This window comes from Babylonia areolata, chromosome 9 (genome assembly GCF_041734735.1).
Source record: "Babylonia areolata isolate BAREFJ2019XMU chromosome 9, ASM4173473v1, whole genome shotgun sequence".
NCBI classification, from domain to species: domain Eukaryota; kingdom Metazoa; phylum Mollusca; class Gastropoda; order Neogastropoda; family Buccinidae; genus Babylonia; species Babylonia areolata.
In genome coordinates this window covers 12,431,860-12,458,527 of record NC_134884.1, presented here as the reverse complement: position 1 = coordinate 12,458,527, position 26,668 = coordinate 12,431,860, and positions in this window count along the sequence as shown.

The following is a 26,668-nucleotide window of genomic DNA, read 5'->3' as shown; positions in this document are numbered from 1 at the left end:
ACACACACACACATATATATATATATATATTTTTTTTTTTATATATACATACATACATACATACATACAAATGTTCTTTTTTAAGCTCAATATTCTCAGATCTGTTCAAGATAACGACTACAAAGAACAAAACATTTCCCCCTTTTTCGAACTTTACCAAGGGTGTTTTTACGTACAAAATTTTGAAAAAAAATTAGCATCGTCTTATTCAAACTCCCGGTAAATACTATTCGTAGGAAAAATATCTTTTCAACCCCTCGCCTTAGAATGATCTTTCACGTATTCTGGTGATGAAATAGGAGAAGATAACTCGCTCTGAACGCGACAAGAAGTGTTTGTGCCCAGCCTCACTTTTATCTACATTTTCGCTGGTGTATGGTCAAGTACAAACCTGATGGTGGTGCAGGAGGTATCTAAAGTACCATGCCAGAAGCAGCACTTGCTTTCCGAGCGAAATGTGGTAGTCCTGTCGCCGTTCGTCTCAATTTCATGTACCGCCGCGTTGAGATGCGGCGTCGGACATTGAAAGCGAAGTGTCGAGTGCACGGTGTCATGTTAGGACTATTACTCACAGTGATTTTCTTCAGCAGTGCATGTTCATGCAGTGCAGTGACGTCGAGTCGAATCCTGGTCCTAATAGGAGTGCAAGCAGACCTGTTTGACCAGCGGCAGAGACAGTCGGAGGATGAGCGTGGAGACCAGGGTGGGCAGTGAGAGGGGCAGAACTCAGTCAAGTGGTCAACTTACAGAAGGTTAGTCTGTGCCTGAATATACAATGTCCGTCTTGATAGCTGTGCTTACATGTTTGAATGCTAATTTTAATGAGATGAAGGAAGAAATGAAAGAGATCAGTGATACGTTGGCTAGTTTTAAGGATGAGATCAAGACTTAAGACATGCAGTGGGTCATTTAAAACAAGCAAGTAAAGCCTTTGCAGAAACAAACGACAAACGTAAACGGACTTTTGAAAAAGAGTTAAAAACTGCCGATCTTGAAAGCCGCGGTAAAAGGAACAACGTCATTGTGCACGGTATTTCGAGGCATTAGAAGGAAACAAGTGAAGACTGCGAGAACCTCTTGAATGACTTGTTTACGGACACTTTGGAATTGAGTGATGACTTCCAGTTTGATAGAGTTCATCGTATCAACGCTAAGCCCAACTCGCCTATTATTGCTTTTATACAGAAATGATTAACATCTTAAAGTCCTAAAAGCAAAGAATAAGTTACGAGGAACTAAAGTCTTTATTGGCGAGGACTTTACCCAACGTGTGAGAGGAATAAGGAAGAAACCATCCCCGCATCTGAAGGCGGCCAAAGGTAATGGGAAAAGAGTGACAATAATTTATGACCATCTCTTGACTGACGGCAAAAAGTATGTGCTGAATGAGGAGGAGGTCGGCATCAGGGAGGGGCCATGGGGGTGGGGCCGGACCTTCAGCAAAAAGAGACGATGTGCTTTGTACAGTAACATCGTGGGTATATTTAAACAGCCAGGTAACACACTATTTACACCTCAAGAAGAGCGAATGTCGGGGAACGGGAACGTTTATGCACGTGCAAGTGAACGGCCAAACATTGTCACTGACGTGTTTCCTAGTGCGCAGGTCGTGCAGGCTTGATTTGTTCTGACACAGGTTTGGTACGCCTGTACCTTTGACCGTGTCCTTGGATGAAACTGCACATACACATACACAACACAGTATCCAAAAGAATCATAACGAAAAAAGGAATCATAAGAGTGAAAATGTACATGTAAAGAGGAATTGCAAAAATTATGTCACGCAGTATTCATTTTTGTCTTGGGATGTTAACAGTCTATTTTCTAAAATTTTGCAGTATACTTTGCTTTTTATGTATCTTCGTTTCATTTTGTGTGCCTCAGAAGATTTTAACAACACCATGTTCACTGACCACACTGTTTTTTTCCAAACCAGCGATGAAATTTACTGAGAGGGGGAGGTGTACAGGTGGGGTAGTATGCCTGATAAGAAATAATCTTGTTCCTAGTGTAAAACAACCTCATGTTGACAGTGGAAACATTTTGATGTTTGTTCTCAATAGACATTTGTTTCAGTTATCAAACGATGTTCTTTATGTGTGCGCTCATGTCCCACCGGAGCAGTCGCCTTACTATTCACAGCTAGATACAGAAAATGGTGAAATTGATGGAGTTACAGTTAACAGACATACCTAAGACAGGATAGTGAAGTCGTATGGTAAATATTTTTTTGTTTCATCAACTCAAAATATGCTTTATTTGTTGCAGAGAGAATGGATTCCGACAATATCTCTTTAGAATTTTACGTGAATCGGAAGGATGATTTCATCAACTCAAAATATGCTTTATTTGTTGCAGAGAGAATGGATTCCGACAATATCTCTTTAGAATTTTACGTGAACAGGAAGGATGATATTGTGAACAAAACTGGTATTTATAGCAAGAGGGAATATGATGAAAAATTCGTGTGGAAGAATGAGTGTGCTGAAAATTTTATTGACTCGTTAAGATGTGATGAAATTTGTACTCAGTTGTTTTCAGCTGAAGAAATGATTCCCATGAATGTGAACCAAGCACTGCGAATTTTCATTCACATCTGACTGGAGGACAATCGGAGTGCTGGGCATTTCCCGAGGACACAACGCCATACTGAAACCATCCAACCCTGTTCACTGGAAGATGACAACTTTAGATTTTGTGCACATGCGCGTTTTGAAAACTGATTTTAATTCTCTGTTTTTAGCAATCTGGCTAAATTGTTTTGTCATGCGCTCATTTCATTTATTTGAAGAAATGTACTGGATTTGAGCACGCAGCGAAACGTCGTTTGGCGTTGTGAGAGGCAAAATAGAACACCATGACTTTTAGTAAACACAGTGCTTGTGACGTATTGATAATACTTTTGTTCCCGTCATGACATCCGAGCTGTGAAACAGACACTCGCGCTTGCATACGTAAACAGCAGCGGCTTCGACATTTATAATTTTCGAAGCACGATATGCTGGCATCAGTGCTCACATGGCGTGTGTGTGACGTGAGATGTAACTGATAATAGTACTTAGGCTTTGCCGTATGTCACTGTACTGTCTGGTGCCTTTATTTGGGGTTGTTTTGATGACGTCAGTTACATTCTACACCTTTTTTCACGTGTGCAGAGGCATATGAATAAAGCAACCATCGACCGAATGAACAAGCACAATCAACAACGTAAATGACAAATTAAAAACGAAAACAAAGCATTTCATTCAGATATCAAAAGGGCTATTGCGCAAGATAGGTGTGTCATTTGATGGACTCCTCACGCTCTTCTCTTGTGATTTATACGATTCTAAACCAAGTCACGCACCTTTCCATATTTGCGCTATGCTGTGAATCGGAGTCATTTCGCGCTGGTCAGTTTTGTTTTTACCCATATTTTGCTATACGTCTTCAAAAATACCCATATCGTTGTCGTCTTCTCTCTCTCTCCCCCTCTCTGTCTGTTTGTCTGTCTCTCTTCTCATTTTCTCAAAGATTTCTGTTGGGAAAAGACGAGAAACTAACACTAACCTCCACTACACAGGAACAGTTTTTGATGATTTTTTTTTTTTTTTTTTACAAAAAGGATGACTTAACGTGTTAATCACGCATTGCGAGGAAGCATGGGAGGGGTTGATTTTTCAGGACTTGTGGACGGACCGTTTATCTAGCATGTGGCTGAAGATAGCTCAACGTCTTCCTTTGTCCAACAGACAAACATCAACGAGGAAGTCCAAACATGCGTCAACAGATCAGCAGAAATGCACACATTTGGGATACAGATAAACGTGCACAGATTGACATAAACGAACGTTGAATTTCATTGATTAAAAAAAAAAAGGATATGATCTGATTTGATTTGGAGAGGGAGAGTTTGAAGTGTGCAAAAGATGTGAAGGGAATTAGGGAACTCTAAATGCGGTTAATTTCTTTATCATGGTGTTGTTTGAACGACTTTGAATACAATTTTGTTTCATGCATTTTATTGATATCTCTATGTCATGAGCATAAAACAAAATTATGGTGAAAAATTACTGAAACAAAAATGGTTATTTTCCCAATTGCCAATCCCAAAATAGGGAACAGAATTTCCAAACTCCATTGAAAAATCAAAGAAATCTTCTGACATGTTTGCCAAGATGCATAGATGTGAAGGATTGGCGTCGGAATCGTTACATGTTATTATGATTGGTAACAGGCAAAACGGGCGGTCATCCAAAATTCAATGATGGCATTCTCATAAATTCCCCGCAGTCTCTCACAGATGTTCATTATGTTATTTCCTCATTTAAAAATAAGCATGTAGCAATAGGTTATGATGCAGTTACTTACAGATTTGATCAGCCAACTTCCTTGATAGTGGGAAGAACTCCAAATGATAATTTTAGAATGTTGCAGAACGAAAGTATTTCAAGTACAAGGAAAACATGTTTTCACTCAAATGCTTATATAAATGATCTGGTGCATCCACTTACCGACCAGTACCTCAAATTCACACGTTTGAATGGAAAATGTCATACTCACATGATTAATGTGTTTTTTTGATGAGAACAAAGTCACTCCTACTTTCCCACTTGTCAGGCAGGATTCCGAAAAGGGAGATCAACAATAGATCATTTGATGGAATTAACAACACACACAAAGTAAAAATGTCCATGTCAAAAGTCATAAAGCAAAAATGTCCATGTCGAAAGTCATAAAGCAAAAATGTCCATGTCGAAAGTCACACAGTAGTATCTGACACGCATGAATTATTGCTAAACGTTAGAAGACAGATTTTAGTGGTAATGTTCATGAATAAATCAAATCCTTTTTGACAAAGAGAGGCATCACGAAAACTGGAAATTCCTTGTCTGCCTTTTGACTCATTAATACGGAGAGCTCTGACAAATGCAATTTCCTAGATAACATTTATATTTTTATATTTGGTTTGATCAAGTGTCTGACAATAACAAACTATAAATAAATCGCCCGAGCTCTCTCTCTGTGTGTGTGTGTGTGTGTGTGTAACATTATGAGGTGCATAAAAAAGCAAACCGACTTGTTATCCAGCGAAATCAACAAACTCGAAAGCGCACTGAAAATTTGTAGAATGATGGAGCGCGCGCGCGCGCGCGAGTGTGTGTGTGTGCGCGCGCGCCTCCACGTGTATGAGTCTGTGTGTGTGTTGTTTTTATTTCAATCTGTTGCCTTCTACTTATCTTTCACACACATACGCACACACACACACACAAAGAAACAAAAAATATACAGACGCACGTAAGCGCGTGCACGTACACGCAAGGGGGCGTGGGGGGAGGTGTGTCCATCGAGATCGATGATGACCATCGTTGGACACAGAAAAAATATACAGACGCACGTAAGCGCGTGCACGTACACGCATACACGTACACAAACACACACAATGCTAATCAGAAATCAGTTTTCTGGGCTCTTGAATCAGCAACATGGTAAACAGTATGAGAAAAGACAGAAACGAAACATTTGATTATTGCTTTCTCTTTTATACCAGTCCATTAATTTTTCAGTATAATGATGCGACTGACCAGGCTTCCGCGAGAGAAAACAGACGGTTCCTCTGAATTACGGGTTAAAAACCCCGAGCTGACAAGAACGCCATACCATTAATTAACACACATGCTAGGAAGACATTAGGAATTTACCGACAGAAACTATCATGATTGTAGGAATTTTGAAACCGGCAAAATATACTTGTAATCTGTTAGCAGTGTAAAAAAAAAAAAAAAAAAAAAAAAAGTAACACAGACAACATACACTAATATTCTCTTTTGAGAAAATATCCATTTTATGTGGCTCCAATTTTCAGCCTTGTTTAATTTCATCGTTAGGAGATAAGCAGCTTGTCACCCTATGAAAAAACCCATTTGCTGATTGTCCAGGATATAACTCTGTTTAAATCAGGCACAAATAACTAACAGGCAATCACTTTCGTATTGCTGACATTATGGAATACTCATTGTATAAAATACAAACATGGCTAGACTTATCAACTGCGAAATGTTATGAGTTTGAAATATTTGTGACAGACATTATTCGAGTAAATATCTGCAATATATAATAAATCATTTTCTCGCAGAATCCGAACCAGAATTACTTTATTATCTCAGTAGAGAAATCTGGTGTAGCGAAGTCTCTGATGCATACAGATTACAAGCAAGCGGTACAATTTGGCATACAACATATCATAACAAACTCACACAACACTCATGGCAAAGCAAGCCCGGTAAAAATATCACCTTTCCACTATATAAAATACACGCGCGCGCACCCACCCCCACCCGTATGCACGCACCCATGCACCCTTTTCGTATATACAAATTCACAACGTATCACACAGATATGGTGGTGAAATAATACAAAGCTGCAAACACTCAACCAAATAAGGCATAGAAGCTTCAGCCACAGGCATCAATTTAAGTCATAAAGACATCAGTTACAACAGTAAATTTAGTATATAGTAGAATAAAACATTTCAACTCAAAATTCAAAACTGAGAAGAAAAATAAAACGGAATCAATTCCACAGTAAAATTAACATCCTTATGGTATAAACAGCTAAACGTTCTTAAATCAATCTCTCTCTCTCTCTCTCTCTCTCTCTCTCTCTCTCTCTCTCTCTCTCACATACACATTCGCACACATATGGTGGCACACCATCCGCCCCTGCCTTCCACACGCACAATTTGGATACAGCCAATTCAGTACAACACAATAAGGAGTAAAAGTTATTTGTTTAACATCTGAACTGACACAGGGATAAAACTCTATTTAGTTATGAGAGTTTTAAATTCAAGAGTCCTGTGCGTCTTCCAGACAGTAAATAGTATTTACCGAGTGCAATGGCTGCCGTCATTTGAGATCACTTTTGCTTTCTGTGCGACTCGCTGTTCGAAACAGCGAGTCTGTTTGGTCTTACTCTTGTGATCTTACTGCAGACCTTCTATATCCTGTTCAATACATTCTTACATTTCACATTCAAGCGACCATACCAACACATAAAATTCTGTTGTGCCTACTTTTATCACTGACACTTTTGTAAACAATAAATTCTGGACTGACATAAAAAACAACTAATTAAACAGTAAAGAAATAAGTTTCATTTTCTATCTTATAACAAAATTGACATTTTATGACATGTTTTACTCGCGTACTACTCATTTCCGTGCAAATCACAAATCAATCAAAATGAGATATAAGTGTTACGAAATTGTGCGATATTTCAGTGAGGTAGTTTTTCCGGTTGTAGCAATGGTTCAAATGATTTATATGTTGCAAATCGATTGCTTGAAGTCAGTTTTGCCCCCATGTCTGGTCGACAGCAATCTATCACGCGCTGTTTTAGTTCTGTAATAAACAACAGTTCGTTTCTGACTATGCCATTTACCCATACTTCTGAGATTCAAAGGAGATTTGAATAGAACTGCCCATATCTTTCAACATACGGACCAATGATTGAAGAAGTGTGAAATTATTTTGCTGAACTTTCCATTGCATATTTCGATCAACAGTATCAAATGCCCTCAGATAACTGATGAAAACTACGCAAAATTTACTTTTCTTTTGGCCGTATAGGTGCTTGAATTCTAAAACCTCGTCAGTTGACTCTCAGACTTTGGTCCGATTCGCAGACCAATTCTGAGTTTAGCTCTCAGACTATTATAAAATTCATTACGGACCAAGTATTGTTCTAATGTCAAGTGCATATGCTTTAGTAACCTGACAATTGAGCATATAATTTTTCACTGTAGCTTGATGAAGCCTTTTGTACACGAAAGTGTGTCTTCACAAGTGACTGAGAACGTTGATGTTTTTGATTTTTTGCATTCGTTATCAGTTGTTTCACTTGTCAGTTTAACGACTTCTCTTTTACGAAGTCCTTTAAGTAATTTCCTGTAATTGTATTTAGAGGGGTTTTTTTTCTTCCAAATTTCACCCACATTTTTACCCTCACTTGCCCAGTTTCCCCCAATCCTCCATTCATCCACATCTCCCACCCCTTCTAACCGATAATACTCAGATGTATTCGTAAATACTTTAACAAAATGTCTTCAATCACCGATATGTGTGACGGGACATTAAACAAAAATTCCTCCTCCTTTTGGCCATATAAACACGATTTTATCATAGAAATAAGAGGAAATGCACGATACACAGTAGAACAGTGTTTGTAAAATCCAGCCTATTCTTCAGTGATTTTTCCTTCTTTCGCTGTCCGTTTGTAATAGTCTACTGATCATAGATCTAAAATATTTCCTAACAATACTAAGTAATAAAATGCCGGGGTAATTTTCAGGGTTAGTAGCTTCTCACTTCTTCAGCAATGGAACAATAACTGATCGTGTCCAAGCTATTGGATAGTAGCCATTTTCACATGTTTTGTTCTTTCAAAAGTCGACACTGAGGACAGACCTTATGCTTCTACATCTTTACTGTGTGCTCTCTGATTCTCAGCTGACAATACGATCAACTGAACTGCAGTCGGTTCACATCATGTACACAGTTATCCCGTGCTGCTATCAGCAGTCTGATTACTACTAACACACGTCACATCTCCCTTTCTTTAGGAAAGCAAATAAAAACCTTTTTCTTTTTTTTAACATTTTAAATTTTCAGTCCTTCAAAATTAATGTCTTTTCCCGACCTGTCTTAAGGTAAATCACTAATCATTCTGTCCCTCCCCCTGACTAATTCTTTAAGTTACATTTATTCTTGATCCTTTTACAGTCCATCTTCATAATCATTTCCATGTGCCATAGTGCTATTTCCATTTTTACCTTTAGAAAAAAGACAGTGTTCATTTCGAGTCATACTTCAGGAAATCTGGCTTCTTGCTTTGTCTGCCAGACCTTGTTCGGTAAGGACTAACTGGTCTGGTGGGTTGTTCTGTCTGAGTCAGTTTTGCGGTTATTGCTGGCTCCTTGGTGCTGATTGTCTCAGACTGGTTGGTGGCTGTTGGTTGGTCTGAAGCACCGTGCTCGGATAGTTGTGCTGAAGTTCTGACATCTGTCTGTTCTGCATGTGAACGTTTTCTTTCATCCTTCTTCCTCCTCTTTCCTTGGTTTTCCGGCGTCTTTTGCTGTTGGTTACCGGAAAAGGTTTGCTGTTGCTGTTCGGAAATCTGTCTTCCCAATCCATTGGTGTTGACTGCATGTGTTAGCTCCGTTTCTGGTGTGTCCCGTAGCTGTTGACGGTTCCTCCGGTACTGACGTCCATTCTCTTTACGGATATTGTATGACCAGATGTTCACTTGACGGTCTACCTAGGCGCTGATCCACTTTTTTAGATCCTGGAGGCTGGAATTTCACTATCTGTCCCGGAATTAGTTCAGTCAGTTCCACTGCGCTTTTTTTGTAATAGTGTGCTTGTTTCAGCTTTCGTTTTTCAAGCTCTTTCTCGACTGATACAACTGCAGGTTTGAGTAGTTTCTTTGAAGTTGGAACCTGAGTTCTTGTTCTTCTGCTGAAAAGTCTTTGAGCAGGCGAACTGTTCATAGTCTCTGTAGGGATGTTTCGTGGATCTTGATGGTTGTGTTCTGCCTTCTTCATGCACATCTTCGCTGCTTTCACTGCACTCTCTGCTTTCCCGTTGGACTGTGGGTAATGTGGGGAACTTGTGACATGGTCAAATCCGTATGTTTTGCCGAACTTTCCAAACTGGGTGGATGTGAACTGAGTTCCACAGTCTGTTGTCAGTCGTTCTGGGATTCCATGTCTTGCTATGTGTCTCTTCAAGCAGGTGATGACTTCCTTGGATTCTCTTGTTTGCAGGCGATCAAGCTCGAAGAAATCTGAGTAGTGATCCACTGTGACCAGGTACTCGTGGGCTTTGTGTTCGAAGACATCACAGGCAATATGCTGCCAGGGCAGGTCAGAGATCTCTGTGCTGATGAGCGGCTCTTTCTGCTGACCACGTTGGAATGTGTTGCTGATGCTGCATTTCTTGACAAACTCTTCAATGTCCAAGTTCACCCTGGGCCAAAACACTACCTCACGCGCTCTTCTTACGCAGCTCTGGATTCCTGAGTGGCTTGCATGGAGTTTCTCCAGGATGTCGGCTCTTTCTGTTTCTGGAACCACCACTCTGTGATTTTTGAAGACAAGACCATTCTGGACAGAAAGTTCTTCCCTGAAAGGAAAGTAGTCTTGTAGTTGCTGTGAAAGTTGCCGTTTTTCCTCTGGCCAGCCTTGTAGGATGACAGCTTTGAGAGTTCTCATGGTTGCGTCTTCTTCGGTTGCTTGCTACAGACTGGTGAGTCTCTCTTGGCTAATGGCCAGTTCTTGGCATGAATCTGTGTTCTCCAGTTCTGTGTAGAATATTGCTTCTTTGTGGGTCACTTGCTGTTCTGCCTTCCCACTGACTGCTCTGCTGAGGGTGTCAGCCAGGTACATCTCAGCTCCACGCTTGTATACTACCGTGTACCTGAACTTCTGAGTTCGGAGTAGCATCCTTTGGATCCTCTTTGGTGCTGAGAGTAGGCTTTTCTTGTGAATCGTTTCTAGTGGTTTGTGGTCTGTTTCAACCAGGATGTCTCTTCCATAGACATATCTCTCAAATCTTTCCAGACCGAAGAGTATTGACAACATCTCCTTCTCGATGTGGGCATAGCTCTTCTCTGTCTCGGTCAGTGCTCTTGATGCGTACTGGACAGGTTGACCATCCTGCATGAGACACGCTCCTAGTCCACACTGTAAAGCATCACACTGAAGTGTAGTTTTGCACTTTCCTGAAGAGTCAAAGTAGCGAAGTACAGGCGGCTCAGAAAGAATTTTCTTCACTTTCTTCAGGACTTCTCCGTGGACATCCTTATCCCATCTGAAGTGGACATCCTTCTTCACCAGTTCTCTGAGTGGTGCTGCTGCTTCAGACAGATTTGGCGCGAACTTCTGAAGGTAGCCAACCACGCCAAGTAGCCTTTGTACTGCTGCTTTGTCTTCTGGGACTGGGAGTTGTTGAACTGCATCCAGTTTCTTCGGATCGGCTTTTAAGCCTTCTCTTGAGAAGACAGGTCCCAGGTATGAGATTTCTTTTTGCTTCAGCTCGATTTTTTCCTTGTTGAGCTTCAGTCCAGTATCTCGGCATTGTTGTAGGAAGAGGTTCAAGTTGACATCATGGTCTTTCCCTCCTGTTTCATCTGTTGCCCTTTTGCCAAAGATGAAAATGTCGTCATGGACCACCACCACGCCTGGCAGTCCTGCCAGAGCTGAGTCCATCCTCCTCTGGAATTCTTCTGGGGCAGGTGAAATTCCAAAGGGCATTCTTTTCCATCGGTACTTGCCGAAAGGTGTTTCGAATGTTGTTAGGTAGCTGATTTGTTCATCCAGTTCGACATGCCAAAAACCGTTTCTGGCATCCAGGTGTGTAAAGTACTTTGCATCTTGGAGCAGTGGCAGTACATCATCAACGGTTGGGATGGGGTACTCGTTTCTCCTCAGGGCCTTGTTCAACGGCTTAGGATCTATGCAGAGTCTGACCTTCCCATTGCTTTTCGTTGCCACGATGAGGCTACTGATCCACTCAGTAGTGGTGTCTACTTTGGTGACAACGTTCAGTTTCTCCAACCTTTCCAGTTCATTCTTCACTTTATCCTGTACTGCTATTGGCCATTTTCTACAAGGCATCTTCACTGGCGCAATGCTGGGATCAGTTTCAAGGTGTAGTTTTCCTACCAGCTTTCCTTCTCCTTCAAAGACGTCTGTGTATGTTTTAATTATGTCCTCTGCACTTGCCTCCTGTGTTTTCTGTACTTTCTGTTCTGCTGCTATTGTTGCGATGTTCTCTTCATTGATCGTCAGCAGCTGCATGCCCTGTACTGCTTTCAGTCCCAGTACCGGTTTACAGTCTGTTTCTGTGATCACAAAGTTCACCTTGTACTTCTTTCCGTTCTTGGGGTTCTTCACTCGAAGTACTATCTCACCAACAGGCTTCATTTCAGTTCCGTTGAACATCACCAGTTTTTTCTTTGTGTCTTGCAGGTCAGAACATCGTTCATCTCCCGTGACTTCTCTGTACAGGCTCGCAGACATAACGTTTGTTGTTGCTCCTGTGTCAAGAACAAATCTTAATGGCATTTCATTGATCAGCATTCTTGCCCGTATGTTTCTCTCCTTTTTGCTTGTGTTGTCATCAGTCTTTGAGAATTTCATCCTCACTTTCTGTGTCTGTCTCCTTTTCTTCAAAGTGCCGTTATTTGTGTCTTCTTCTGGAAATGTTTTGGCATTTTGCAGCATGAAGCAAAGTGGTTGTTTGCTCCACAAGCTTTGCATCTCTTCCCAAAAGCTGGACATTTTTCTTTTGCTCTTGGGTGCCTTTCACCACAATATCCACATTTCATTCCAGTCTCTTGTCCTGTTTCCTTTCATGTAAGGCTTTACTGATTTCTTTTGTCGAAAAGCTTGGACTTCCTGTGCATCCCGAGTCTTCCTCGTCATCTGCATCGTTTGTTGCTGACTTGTTTCGTGTGCTCTGCACATATCAATGCATCCTGTCAACGTCAGTTGTCGGACTTCCAGGAGTTTTGATCTCAAAGTCTCATCATGTACACCCAGCACGATTTGGTCTCTCAGCAGTCTACCTTCTAGTGGGCTGTAGTTGCAGGTCTTGATCAGTCTTCTCAGGTCTGCCACATATTCTTCAATGGACTCTCCTGCTGCCTGGTGTCAGCAGTTGAACTTGAATGCTTCGTAAGTCTCGTTTGTAGAGCCCACACAGTATTCTTCCAATTTCTCGAGAACAATGTCCAAATTATTTCTTTCAGCATCATTTGCAAATGACAAACCTTCGTAAATGCCCAAAGCATCAAGGCCAATACATGACAGAAACACTGCTGTCCTGTACGTAGGATCTTCCTCCGTCTGATTTGTGACAGTTTCACAGCTGTCCCAAAGCCTCTTGAATTTTCTCCAGTTGCTCTGCAGGTTTCCTCCCTTCACATCAAGTTTAGGGGGTAGAGGCATGTTCGCACGTCGTCGATTTGCTCCTCTTTGTTCGTGTTCATCCTCTATGGCTGAACTTCAATTTTCTTCGTTCTGTGTCAAGATTTCCTTTCTGTCCAAAGTTCTACTTTCCACAATTCTGACACCATGTTTCGTTCTTTCAAAAGTCGACACCGAGGACAGACCGTATGCTTCTACGTCTTTCCTGTGTGCTCTCTGATTCTCAACTGACAATACGATCAACTGAACTGGAATCGGTTCACATCATGTATACAGTTATCCCGTGCTGCTATCAGCAGTCTGATTACCACTAACACACGTCACAGTTTAGTTAGAAAAGGAGTTACAATTGGTTCAGGTGTATTTAAAACATCTTAGGTATTTCGTCCAATCCATGCGCTTTTCCGAGTTTATCAGCTGATTGTTTGTCGGACATGTCGTTTGGTTATTTTCGTTTCCAGGTCCGGGGTAGCGGGCAAGTGTGTGGCTGTGTGTCTGTATGCATATATGCGCGCATGTGTAGGCATATGTGAAAGTTTATTTAAGTGTTAAAAACCAATTTTCGGTGACAAAATTGAACAGATGATGCATATACATACATCCATCCATCCATATATATATATATATACATATATATATAGAGAGAGAGAGAGAAAGAGAGAGAGAGAGAGAGTAGTTTCTGTTTTAACTAAAAAAAAAAACGATAAAGTGACTGCTATCATTCAACGTGTCAATAAGTTAGAAAAAGTGCTTAGTTTTGTATAAAAGAAAAAAGAAGAAATAGATATGTAACTGTGGAAGCATTTTCGGATTCCTTACAATTTCTGCTTTGTTCTCAGATTTTTTTCTTTTCTTCTTTTTTTTAATTAAAAATAAAAAAACAACACAAAAAACACGTGGAAATAACTGATTCTTAAAATGAAATTCAGCCATATTTGGTGTCGTCAAAGGATATATTTGACGAGTTTGTTAAAATTCAGCACGGACATAAGCAAATACATACCTACACACGAACACGCAGACAACCGAAATGCAGGGTCATTAGGCGATACAGACTCAAATTGTGTGTTAACACATACGCAAGCCAGAAAGGAAAGAGAGAAGGATGGAGGAAGGAAAAAAAGGAAAGAATTTTAATGTTGAAATACGCCTAAAACGCTCAGAACACGGGAGGAATCGGTAAGAAAGAAGAAAGAAAGAAAGATAGAACAAAGAAAGAAAGAACGAAAGAAAGAAGTAGACCTTTATGAAGCGCCACTTTATATGTGCATCATGCGGACATGGGCCACCTGTTCACTTATTTCCGATGGGTCTTGGGTCTTGAATGCTCATTACACCCAAAATCTGATGGAAAACAAGCTGGTTAAAGTGGACGGCATCTGATAATAACTTTGTGCACGACGCCTGAAGAACATGAGCCATAGAGCAACAAGTGGCTTTTTTTAAAAACACAGGCTGATATTTCACTTCCTCTCCACGGTCTGAACCAACACGACCTTCCTCATGCTCCAGCGGTCCGAGCTGAGAGAATGCTAACAAACTGGATGGAATCCCAGTGCTTTATGGTCGAGCGGTCCTTCCCATGAACGCAAGTCTGCAGTAAGGTCCCGTGTTAAAAGTGGAGGCAACTTGATCAAACTAGAACGCGCGGTTTTGATTTTGGGTCATGCAACCTTTTACACGGTGAAGCGATTCCCATTAAAGGAACGTTTTCTTGCAGAAACAGTGATATTGGTTCCATCGATCCCCACCCCCTCCCCCCTTTCTCTCTCTTACATTCTGTGCTCGCGCGAATGAGTTAGTGCGCGTACGTGCGTGCCTTCCCGCGTCTTCTGCGTGTGTGTGTGTGTGTGTGTGTGCGCGCGCGCGCGCGCGCGTGCGCTCTCGTGCGCGTGCGCATCATGACATCGAGTTTTAGCTGATGTCATGACAGTGTTGCCTGCTTGTGAAGGGAATACTGATTGTATATTTTGGCTATGTTGTTGTTGTTTGATTTGAATCGGATTTGTGGAGAAAGGTAAGTGATGAACGTGCTATTGGCGTTCAGGTGAATGTGTTTACGAATTGATGCATTTTGAAGTGCACCAAAATTATTGTCGTTCCACTCTGCACACACGTTGTGTGGGTCACAGGAGTGACCTGGTGACAGACCTCAGGGTCATGTGTCACGGGACACTTGATGCTCTGTGAGAATGTGAGTCCTGGAAGTTGGGACTGTCGATCTTCAGGAAAGCTGATGTGAAGTGGTGGATCCTCAGTGCCTGTTTTGGGACAGTTATTCTGCCAATTAATTGGCCCACGAGTATTACTTAGTATGGACTGAAAGTCTTGCAGGGATTCAACAGGTTGGTTCCTGTCAAGCAAGCGCTGGCGATGGGTCTGGTTGAGGCCTTGACGAGGTGGTTTGTGTTTCTATGTTTCAGCCTGTTCTTGGTTGGGGCCTGGAGTTTTGAATGCAGAGGGTGTGATGGAAGCCGTTTCATCTTCTCATTCTAGCGAAGAAGTCTCTCATCTCTTCTCTTTTACACAGACACGAGTCCAGCAGTCCCTGCTATAGCATTGATGGGCGTGGTCTTCATGCCACCTGTGATGAGGCGCAGGCTGACTTTCTGGACTTTAGCCAATAGTTCTGTGCTAGACGTTGCTGCTGTTGCTCAGGAGTTGGAGGCATACTCCATGTGAGGTCTGACTGATCCTGTGCAAACTTGAGTCAGGATCTTCATGTTAGCTCCCCACTTGGTGCCGGCCAGTTTCTTCATCACGGCCATCTTGCTCGTGGCTTTGCTCTGGGCGGTGCTGATGTGAGAAGACCAGGTTAACTGTCGGTCCAATTTCACACCGAGGTAGGTAGGTGTATCCTGTTGAGGGATCGGTTCTCCTTCGAACTGGAGGGTGAAGGCCTCCTTCTTTGGGGACATGGAGAAGTAGGTGGCTTCTGTCTTGGTGCTGTTATTGTGACCAGCCACTCATCTGACCATGTGACAATGCTGTTCAGGGCTACTTGCATCCAGCAGGTTGCTGTGGAGATCTGTTCTGCTTGTGTCCAAACAGCTAGATCGTCTGCAAGGAGGGCTCTGGAGACATGCAATGATAACTGGTCAACTACATCGTCAAAGAAGATGACGAAAAAGATAGGTGATACCACGCTGCCCTGCGGGACTCCTTCTCGAATCTTGACTAGTGTACTGAGGTGGCCGTCGAGCTTTACGCGAGCAGATCTTTGGAGGAGATAGCTCTGGATCCATCGACGCCTTCTTCCACAAAGCTGTTTCTGGGGCAGTTTGAGAAGAAGGCCATCTTTCCAAACCTTACCGAAGGCCTTAGTCAGGTGCACAAAGACGGCCAAGGTCTTTATCTTTTGTTGGAATCCGTTTTCAATGTCCTGGGCTAACAAATTGACCTGATCTTCTGTGCTTCTGTTCTTCCTAAAGCCTGGCTGCGTTGGGTCGATGAAACCATTTTTTCTCAAGGTGATACTGCAGTCTCCTGTTTACCATGCTCCATTGTTTTCCCAAGACAACTGAGGAGACTGATGGATCGAAAACATATTTGAAGTTCCTGTCTTTTCCCTTCTTGAGGATTGGAATGATGACAGCTTCCTTCCAGCTATGTGGGAATTCCCCTGTGTTCCAGGAAAGGTTGAAGATTTCCAGTGCTATTTACTTTCCATGGTTCCCCAGGTGTTTGATCATTTCGTTTCTTATTCCGTCTTTGCCTGGTGCCTTTTTGTTTTTCAGTTGTCAGATGGCCGCATTAAACTCTTGGGTGGTAAAGGCATCAGTCATTGTGTGGGATGATGCTCTGTCTCACTTCTTTTCGTTTCTCTAGGAAGACATTCAGCATGCTGGCTTCTTAAAATGTCTTGGCAAGCAAGGAGGTTGCTTGTTTCCCAATGTAGTTTTGGTTGCTGTCAAAAAGTGTTGCCCTGTGGATTTCTTGGTATTCGTCGTTGAGAGTCTTGTCAGTATCCACAACTTTCCTGTGTCCTTTTCCAAGTTCAGCGAGCTTTTCTCTTGCTATGACCTACAGGTTGCTTCAGTCTTTGCTTCGCCAAAGGCAAACTTGCTCTCTTGTAGGCTGCATTCTGCTTACTCGATGTTCAGCAGAAACTCCATAAACACCTTCAGAAACCCCAGCTGGAATCACAAAAAGAAGGCTAACAAATAGTTTGGGAAACATAGAATGCTAACAAACTGCTGATTTAATTCTTAAAGAGTTCACAGCCTGCTAAGAGTTCTCATGCTGGAAATTTCATTGTGGTGAGTAGAAGAAGAAGAAGAAAAAAGAGATTTTTTGTGAAACTGAGACATGCACTAAAAGGGTTCTATTTTATGGCGGTTTGAATCTTTGGTCATTATGCCTTTTGACATGGTTAAACATTTTCCATTAAAGCAAAGTTTCCTCGCAGAAATAAAGAGAATGGATGAATCGAATCGATTCTCTCTCTCTTTCTCCCTCTCTCTCTCCTTCACGCCTCTTCCCTATCTTTCTCCCTGTCTCTGTGAAACTTTGTGTGTTTGTGTGCGTTTATTCGTGATTCCATGCATGTGCGCGCGCGCGCGCGTGTGTGCGTGTACCTGTGTTTGTGTGCACGCCTCTGTATGTGTGAACAGAATTAGAACAGAATAGAATAAATTAGAATAGAATAGATTAGAATAGAATATACTGTATTGTAATGAAACCTTAAGGTTTATAAGGTACGGGGCACACACATACAACTAAGTAGTTAACGTCATATGTTGGTGCAGCATTCATACACCAATTTCCTTAAATCTCACTGTTCTAAAATAGATGGATAGCTCATTGGCCAGGAAAGCTAAAGCCAGCTGGATGCCATACTGACACTCGTATCCGGCTGTCATCTGCTAATTGGTGGTAGTTTCTGAACTGTAACTGTGTATCTTCGATGACATCGTGTTATGCTTGCCCCCGTGACATGCCAAATGTTGTGTCTTGACTGGTATCTGCCAATGGTCTATTTACCATAAGTTATTACAGGGAAACAGTGCAGTGACACGTAGCACAAACGTGCTGTGGAGGCACACAGAGGAATGTAAGCTTAACTAACGCAGCGAGCAAGTGATAGATTGCCGTGAAGCAGTCATCGTAGCCAGCTGAGCGCTCGGCTACATATATGAAGTTACCGCTTCACACTATACTGACATGAGTTGCAAAATGGCTGATTGAATACTTCCGCTGGCTTCAGTTAGCAAAGAGGCTCAAAGAAGGCATGCACTATCCACCTATATTTAGATCAGTTCCCAAATCTTAGTAGAACATCGCTTACTTGCACCTAACAGACTAGGAACATTAACTGTGTTATCAGATTCTTGTATATCTTTAAAGATGTTATCTAGTAGTGTTAAATTTGACTCAATAATCAAGTAGACAGATTTCGTCTTCCAATACATCACAACTGCTACATGATCTGTCTTCTTGTGAAATATCTAATTGTCTACCTTTTTCATTTTCCAGGTCTTGTGCGCTTGTCCTGAGTTTTGGTAAAACTTGTCTTTGTCTTGGATCTGAGATATTCAAAAGATAGGTTTAAGTTTTGTAGTCTGATATATGATCATAAATTACGATGTAACTGGGTGTAGATCCTTGTCGATACGAAGCTCGGTCCTTCGTGGTAATTCCAATCGACGAGAATGTAACTGAACGACAACATTACATCCGGTAATTTTGGTGGGAGTTCGTTGGTAATTAAAAAAGATAGTGGGACTTCGTTGGTAATTTTGGTGGAGATCTGGTAAATATGGCGTCATGAGGAGGTGTTGGAGTGACCTTTCTCCGGGTTAAGAATTTGATTTTTGTTGGACTTCTCTGTCGCTCTGAAGACAAACGGACCGGTTCTATTAGCCGTTGGTGAAAACTTCATGCTGGACAGCGGCGAAAGCAAACTCAAGAATCAAGAAAGGCCCACATTTCTCTGAAACGCTGAATTATGCATATACTTTCATTGAACAAGAATTGAACGATACATCCGGTAATTATTCGGGACCGACGTCGAGCTGCTCGCTGCACACCGATCGAGGATTGATGCTTAGCCGGCCCAAGATTTAGGCTTTGTTGATTTTCCTATTTTCTCTTTCCAGTATAAAACATCAATTATCTAAATTTTACATTACAAACTTTAGTCTGTGTATGCTGAACGTGAATCGTTTTTTTTTTTTCTTTTTCTTTTTTCATTTTTTCTAAATCCCATGTTCTAAAGCCCATGTTTTTGAGTATCTGTCTGACAAACAATAGCCTAGCCAAGAAAAGGATGTATTCTCTCTTTGATACATAGACTGATATATCCTACTAATGAGAGATGTCTGGTAATTGTATTACGTGTATCCAATATGTAATAATTTGGCATATTATTTTCAAACAAAGTGGGAATGTGTGTGTCTGTGTGTGTGTGTGTGTGTGTGGGTGTGTGGGTGTGTGTGTTCGTTCGTACACATCTCGATCTTTTTGTATGTGTCTGTGTCTCTGTCAGTATGTATGGATGTGCGCATTTTTATATGCTGTTCTTTCTGCCTTCCAGTTCACTTGAATGTGTTCTGGGATGCCTACATATTCTTTTTATCTCACCTCAGATTATTTAATCAGGCATTTTAATTATGTTGCATTTTTGGCACATAGAAAACAAGAGAGGCAAGGCCTTCAAGACTCACTTGTGATACACTTAAAAAAAACAACCCAACTAATCGTTAAAATGTGTTCTGTATTTGTTATTATAAAGCTTCAGGTTAAAAAGAAAAAGAAAAAAAAAAGAAGTCCTAATCAGATTCGAACCCCGCGTGTTCGGGTGACAAGAATCTGTCTTACCCGTTACACTATCGTGGCTCCTTAACCGACGTTCTAAAATTTAACATTTAAACATTTTTTCTAAAGGGCGATAAATCGATTGCGGTATTCGCAGTGAGAACGCTGTTTAAATCATATTATTCTGGTGTATCTTGGGCATTCAAAAAATCTTTAAGGGCAATAAAAAATTCTTTTTAAGTCCGCGGTAAAGGAGACGTGGCTATCGCCGCAATCACACTGCAACATTTAGCCGTTTTCTCTTGATCTAGATAGATGTACACGTTTAGTTACACCCGGGGGGAATGTAGTACGACACGGTCGATCGATTCAATTTCTCTTTTATGTTCATTCTAGTTTTATAGTTTTTAAAGTTGATATGAAAATTTAGTATTTTGTTACACTAATAACATGTAGAGCCAAGTACAAGTACTTCTAAACGTCGTATGAAGTGAAAAGGACTTCATTCTGAGAAAAGTCAAGACTGGAAATTTTTTCGTTTCATCAATTCAAGGGTATTAACTCGCATGGTTTCTTATTTTTAACTGTGAATTCCGACTCATTTTGTGGATATTTTTATGGCAGTTTGGGGCATAATCCAGTAAGTGATGCGGCGTTCACAAATCTTTCTCTGAATAAATATTTAACGGTCTCCTTCTCCAACTTTCCATCACATGTTATCGTGTATTGTCCATTGAATATAGGATTGAACGGGCAGGTTAATAACTTGAAACAAAATGGCGTCGTTCGCGTTCGCGAAGAATATGAGCACGTGCTTTGAATGTGTATAAATATGTGTACGCAACTGATTTTTGCCCATGACCTTCAGGGCTCAGCTAATAGATCTATAAAGTCCACTCGTCGTATTGATTTTAGTATTTGCCGGAAAAAGACCACTTGGGCGAATGAACATAGTGAAAGCCCTGTACACTGAGAGTAAAACACACACGCTTTTTATGTATTGAGTATAATTTCAAAATGTAATGTTTAATATGAGAAAGATCAGTTTAAAGCAAATTAAATCCCCTAGCATTAATTACAGAGTAATTTCCTTTTCTTTTACTATCTGCACCAAAACGTTTGCAAAATAAATATACTCCCATGCTTAGCAAAAGAAGTTCCTGTTTGAACAAAAAATGATAATAATGACTGCTCTTGTTGTTGTGTCAGAATATCAGATCAAAGTGCCAAGTTTAGAGAATAAAAAAAATTAATAAATAAATATAACAGTAAATGCAGTTTGCATATAATTTGGCTTCTTTTTTATTTTTTGTGCCCATCCCAGAGGTGCAATATTGTTTTAAACAAGATGACTGGAAAGAACTGAATTTTCCCTATTTTTATGCCTAATTTGGTGTCAACTGACAAAGTATTTGCAGAGAAAATGTAAATGTTAAAGTTTACCACGGACACACACACACACACACACACACACACAGAGCCGAACACCGGGTTAAAACATAGACTCACTTTGTTTACACAAGTGAGTCAATTAGGGACAGTATATGCCTTCTTATGGTTCTATGTATAACTGTATTTTTCTGTTCAGAGGAACGTGGCAGAATGACCCACGGCAGAATAATATTCTGGGTTTATTGATATGATGTGACTGATTGTGCTCAATTCTTTTTTTCCAGATCAAATGGATTTTTTTGTAGTTGGACGTTGTTTTGGCTTGGTGATTAGGTTTCGTGACGAGCTTTCAGCTTGATATGGCTCTGTTCAGTCAGCTGGACTCTTCACCAAATTGAACTGTATTGAACTGTGCTGAACGCGTGATTGTGCGTGGGAGGAGAGTAAGGGAGGATGGGAAAGGAAGGACGGGAAGAGGTATGGATTGGGGGGAGGAAAGAGAGAGAGAGAGAACACTGAACACTGAAATGAATAATGTCATTAGCTGAAAAGCTCTGGTGACATAGTAGGTACACACACACGCACACAAACAGAATTGAAACAACATAAACTAATAAGAGATTTGCGACACTTTGGCACATTGTCATTAGCTTAAAAGTACATGTGACAGGGGGTAATTTGCCTTTTTTTTCAGTCGTTCGTCTCCAAGGTTTGGACAGTACACAGAAAACAAAGTACAGATAAATCATATACAGAATATTTACGCATGTAACATCGATACACATCACATCAATACGAACCCATCAAATAATTACAATGTCGAGATTGACCATCCAAATGTAGCCCATCCTTTTTTTAAATTTTTTTTATTTTTTACATTTATGCTTTTTTCTCATAGAACCCATACTAATTTTTAATTGACTAATGAGTATTTGGACCGATGATGGACATTTTCTGTATATCTATTTCCTCAGATACATATTTTGCAAGTGGAAGTATCATGTCTTCATTTTCTGTCATTAGTATGCCGAACAAATCTTTTCTCTGCGCTGGAGCTGTATTGAAAATGGTGCAGTTTTTTCGTAATTCATCGTATCTTTTGCAGTTATAATTTTATATGAAATGATTCTCATCTTCTGGGCTTTCGCCACACATTGTGCAAGGAGATGTTGTGAATCGAACCATATTCTGTTGGCATTCAGTCCAAGTGCTCTGAATCTGAGCTTCGTAAAGCAGATTTTATGCCATTTATTTGTTATAATCGTAATATACTTCTCTGTTTGAAATATTGATTTAAATGAAAAAAAAACCCATTTAAACCTATCACTGCTCTCTATTTCTCCGTGTCAGTTTTGTTTGTAACATGCCATAAGTCGATCTTTAAATTCCGATACAAAGCCGCTTTCGTTCCCTACTCCTTAGCACAACCAAACAAGACCGAATCCATGTTCCATTAGTGTTTTCTTGATGTGGAATACCCAGTTCTGTTTGTCCTTCTCCTCTTGCAGTAGCACCATCTCGTATGCTTGTCTACACAATCGTGATGTTTGCAGTCTTGTTAGTTTGAGCCAATATTTTATGCATTTTACAAATGATCTAATATGCAATAGGTACCTGCCGGTTTCGCCATACATTATAGTGTTTGATGAGTTTAATGGGACACCAAAAAAGCGCTTCATTGCAAATGTATGTACCTTTTCCATTTGGTTATTTGGCATGAGTCCCCATAATTCCGCTCCACAGTTCGAGGCTGGTTCAATTTGTGTGTCGAAAAGTTTCCAAAAAAGCTGTGCGTCTTGAGTGATTTTATAATTTGGATTACACCTTTTTTCCCTTTTCTATTTGCTTCATCCCACGCAGACGTCAAACTCAATTTTATTTTGAATAACATTCCTAGATATTTATATGTATTGGTTACTTTTATTCCCCTATCACCATAGGACCATTTTTCACGAGTCGAAAGATGACCTCCATTGCGGAAAACTATAATATTGATCTTATCGAGATTTACTGTTAGTTGTAGTCTGTCTGTTTCTTGCTTAAGGCATTTAATTGATTTTGTAACCCTATGGGTGTGTCAGACAAGAGAACAACATCATCAGCAAATAACATTAACATTGCGCCGGGTATCATTGTATTCCATGTCTACCCTTCTTTGATAACTCTGATAACAGCTGTGGGCTTAGCATACAACCTTGTTTAACCCCTCTTGGACACTGAAAAAAAGTCTGAATAAATACCTTTGTCACGAACACATACAAGTACAGAATCATATATTCTTTTCACAGCCATATAAAACTTCCCATGTACCCCGCTCTTTCTTAGAGTACTCCACAGGATGTTTCTGTTCACAGAATCAAATGATTTTTTGAAGTCTACGAATGCTGCGTATAACTTAGTCTTACGTAAGAGATGCTTTTGGACTAAAACGTAATAAAGTAAATATATGGTCGACAGTAGTATAACCTGTTCTAAAGCCCGTCTGTTCCTCTGTGATGTTTTCTTCTAATTCTGTCCATTTTTTAAATCTTCGATTTAAGATGTGTGTATACACTTTACTAACTGTACTTGTCAAGGCTACTCCTCTGTAACTGACCGGGTTGTTTGTGTCTCCCTTTTTATGTATAGGCACAATAATGGATCTTGCCCAGTCCAACGGAAATGTTCCACTTTCCAATAATTTGTTAAATAGGGTAACTAGGAATTTTATAACATTACTGTTTGCATTTTTTAGCATTTCGCCGATAATATAATCTGGGCCGGCACTTTTACCCGATTTCAGGTTTTTTATACTCGTTATGATTTCCTGCTCTGAAATTGGGTCATTGAATAGAGGTTCTTCCTCCACATCTACAGCTTCTTCCGTCATTACTTCTTCCTGGTCAGAGAGAGGGAGAGAGAGAGAGAGAGAGAGAGAGCGCTAATTACTATCTGATGTGTATGATAAGAAGCTTCCGCACATCCATCCTCGTCCTTACAAAACTCATTCATGCGACAGTTACTTCGTGGTGAAGGAAACGGATCAGCTATGCTGCCTTTTAGAATGATAATCAGTGATCCTTCTCAATTATTTCGCCATGTATTTCTCTGAGACGAGAACGATCGAAGTCCCTTGGTATCTCTGCTACAGAGGCGGAAAATGCAGTGTGTGTTCAGAGGCGGAAAATGCAGTGTGTGTACAGAGGCGGAAAATGCAGTGTGTGGTGATGGACAGGTCAGGCAAGGTGTTCCAGTCACTGAGCTCATCACGCAGAAGACAGCATGTCTTCCCTACAATCGTCTTCAGCGGAATTTCCTGATGAAACATTTGATTTTTTGTAACTTGTGTGCCATTCCAAGAACTGGTTGCCATTATGATTAAAATGTATGAAAAAAATACAAGTCATTAAATGTGGTCACATGATTGGTAAACCAGAACACAGTTCTGCTTAAAAAAAAGAAAATCAATTGGAAATATACCAAGCTCACCGCAAACCACGTTTTTCTGTTTTTCTATCGCGTGACCTTTTTAACCAAAACCCAGATCTCAGCACCATACTGTATTGTAGGCTGAGCTTGAGCATCAAACAATATAAAAAAAAACAGCTGTTATGAAATCATTTACAAATCCATATAATAAATGTAGTGTGCTCAAGACAGAGCATTTCCCTTCGCTAACCAAGTTTCGGCATGCAAACGTAAAACTTTTGTATTGTGGAAAAGCATAATCAGAGATAATTCTATCAAATCGAAAGTAACACAATTCATTGATGAACAAAAAGTAAAATAGGACTACAAACATCACCCTGTTTCACCCCCTGTGTACGTCTGAAATACTGGATTTAGCACCAAATCTTAGCTTTGAATCATCGTACATAATTTTAATACAACAATAAAGTTTACCTTTGATATCATTTTAAATAAGAGTCAAAGGCATTTTGGAAGTCAATAAAAGCAACGCATAATTTACGATTGAGGGCAAAGTGCTTTTGAACAACTGCCATTAAGATGAACATATGAGCAACTGCACTATAGCTCTTCTTAAAGCCTGCTTGGCATATACCTCTTATTTTGTTTTAATCTATCTATTCTGTCAATCCATTGCCAATTGAACCTTACAGTTTGCTGCCTGTATCACATAACAAGGAGAGAGAGAGAGAGAGAGAGAGAGAGAGAGAGAGAGATCTTGTTTCTGGCAGGCTTGCTTCCTCTTCACCCCCCCCCCCCCCACCCCCCCACGTCCCTGAATGCCCCCTCCCCCACTCTAACCCCAGACACCCAGCTGTTATTTCCCAGCACCGGCCACGAAATAGCTGTGCCACATTTCTCGAAACACGATCAGTGATCCCTCTCCCTCATTCCACCCAACCCCCTTTTCTTCTCTGCCACGACTCCCTCCTATCTCTGCTATGCAGGCAAGAAATCCAGTTAAGCATCACAAATAGGTCAGCCGGGGTTTTTGTATTCACTGTGCTCACCCAGCAGAGGACAGCATGTCTCCCCTGCAGAGGTCTTCAGCGGCCCTTTCTGACACGGTGAATGGCGCTTACTTCTGATTGTGTGTCTGACGGTTCAGCAGTGTGAAAGCCATGACAGCTTTGGTGGATATGGGTTTCCTCTTCTTCCTAATTTTGTTTTCACCTCCTTCCATCCTCGACCTTCCTTTTCTTTTTCTGCTTCTCGCACTTGAGCTTATCTTCCCTTGTTTGTTGTTTTTCTTCTGGTTCTTCTTTCCTCCCATAACAAACATAAAAAGAGAATAATTACCGATATTGGATCGCTCTCTATCTCTGTTTCTCACTCTTTTTTTCCTTCTCTCTTTCACTCGTTAATCCCTGTGATTGTTCAATGAAATGTCACCACCCAATCTTGAGAAGATTGATGATTGAATTTTCTGTTTTTGTTTTGGCTGTCCCATCGTCAGCATTATTTTTGCGGCATTACTCCCGTGCCACTCATTCTGGTTCCTCAGTTTACAGCCACAACCAGCAGCGTCTGCCCTTGTCTGTCAGTTTAGTTTTATTATGTCTGCTCGCAGCTTTGGCAAAAAGCAAAAGAAAACAAACAAACAAAAAAGAACCCCCTGATTGACAGCCACTAAGTATCTGTCTGTGTCTCTCGGTCTCTGTCTCTCTCTCTTTTCGATTGACACTCAGGATCTCTCTCTGTCTCTGTCTCTCTCTTCTCTTTCATCATGTCTAAAAAAATATAAAAAAAGGGGGAAAAAATCCAATGGACACTCACTTTGGATCTCTCTCTCTCCTTTTTCTTTTGCTATCTCACACACTTGCTCCTCACCTCATGTCTGTCTCTCTGTTTCTGGCTTCCCTCCAGTTCCACTCTGTGTAACCATGTGCATGTGTTGTTAATCTGCCTGCACGTGTTTGTCCCTACTGTCACTTCTAACCCGTTCCTTTCATCCAGAATTCCCTTTTTGGTATGTGCCCATCTCTACCACTTATTCTTGAAACTCTAGAACTCTCTTCCAATCTTGTTTGTTGGACAACGTTATCTCGAAAGAACACACACACACACACACACACACACACACACACACACACACACACACAC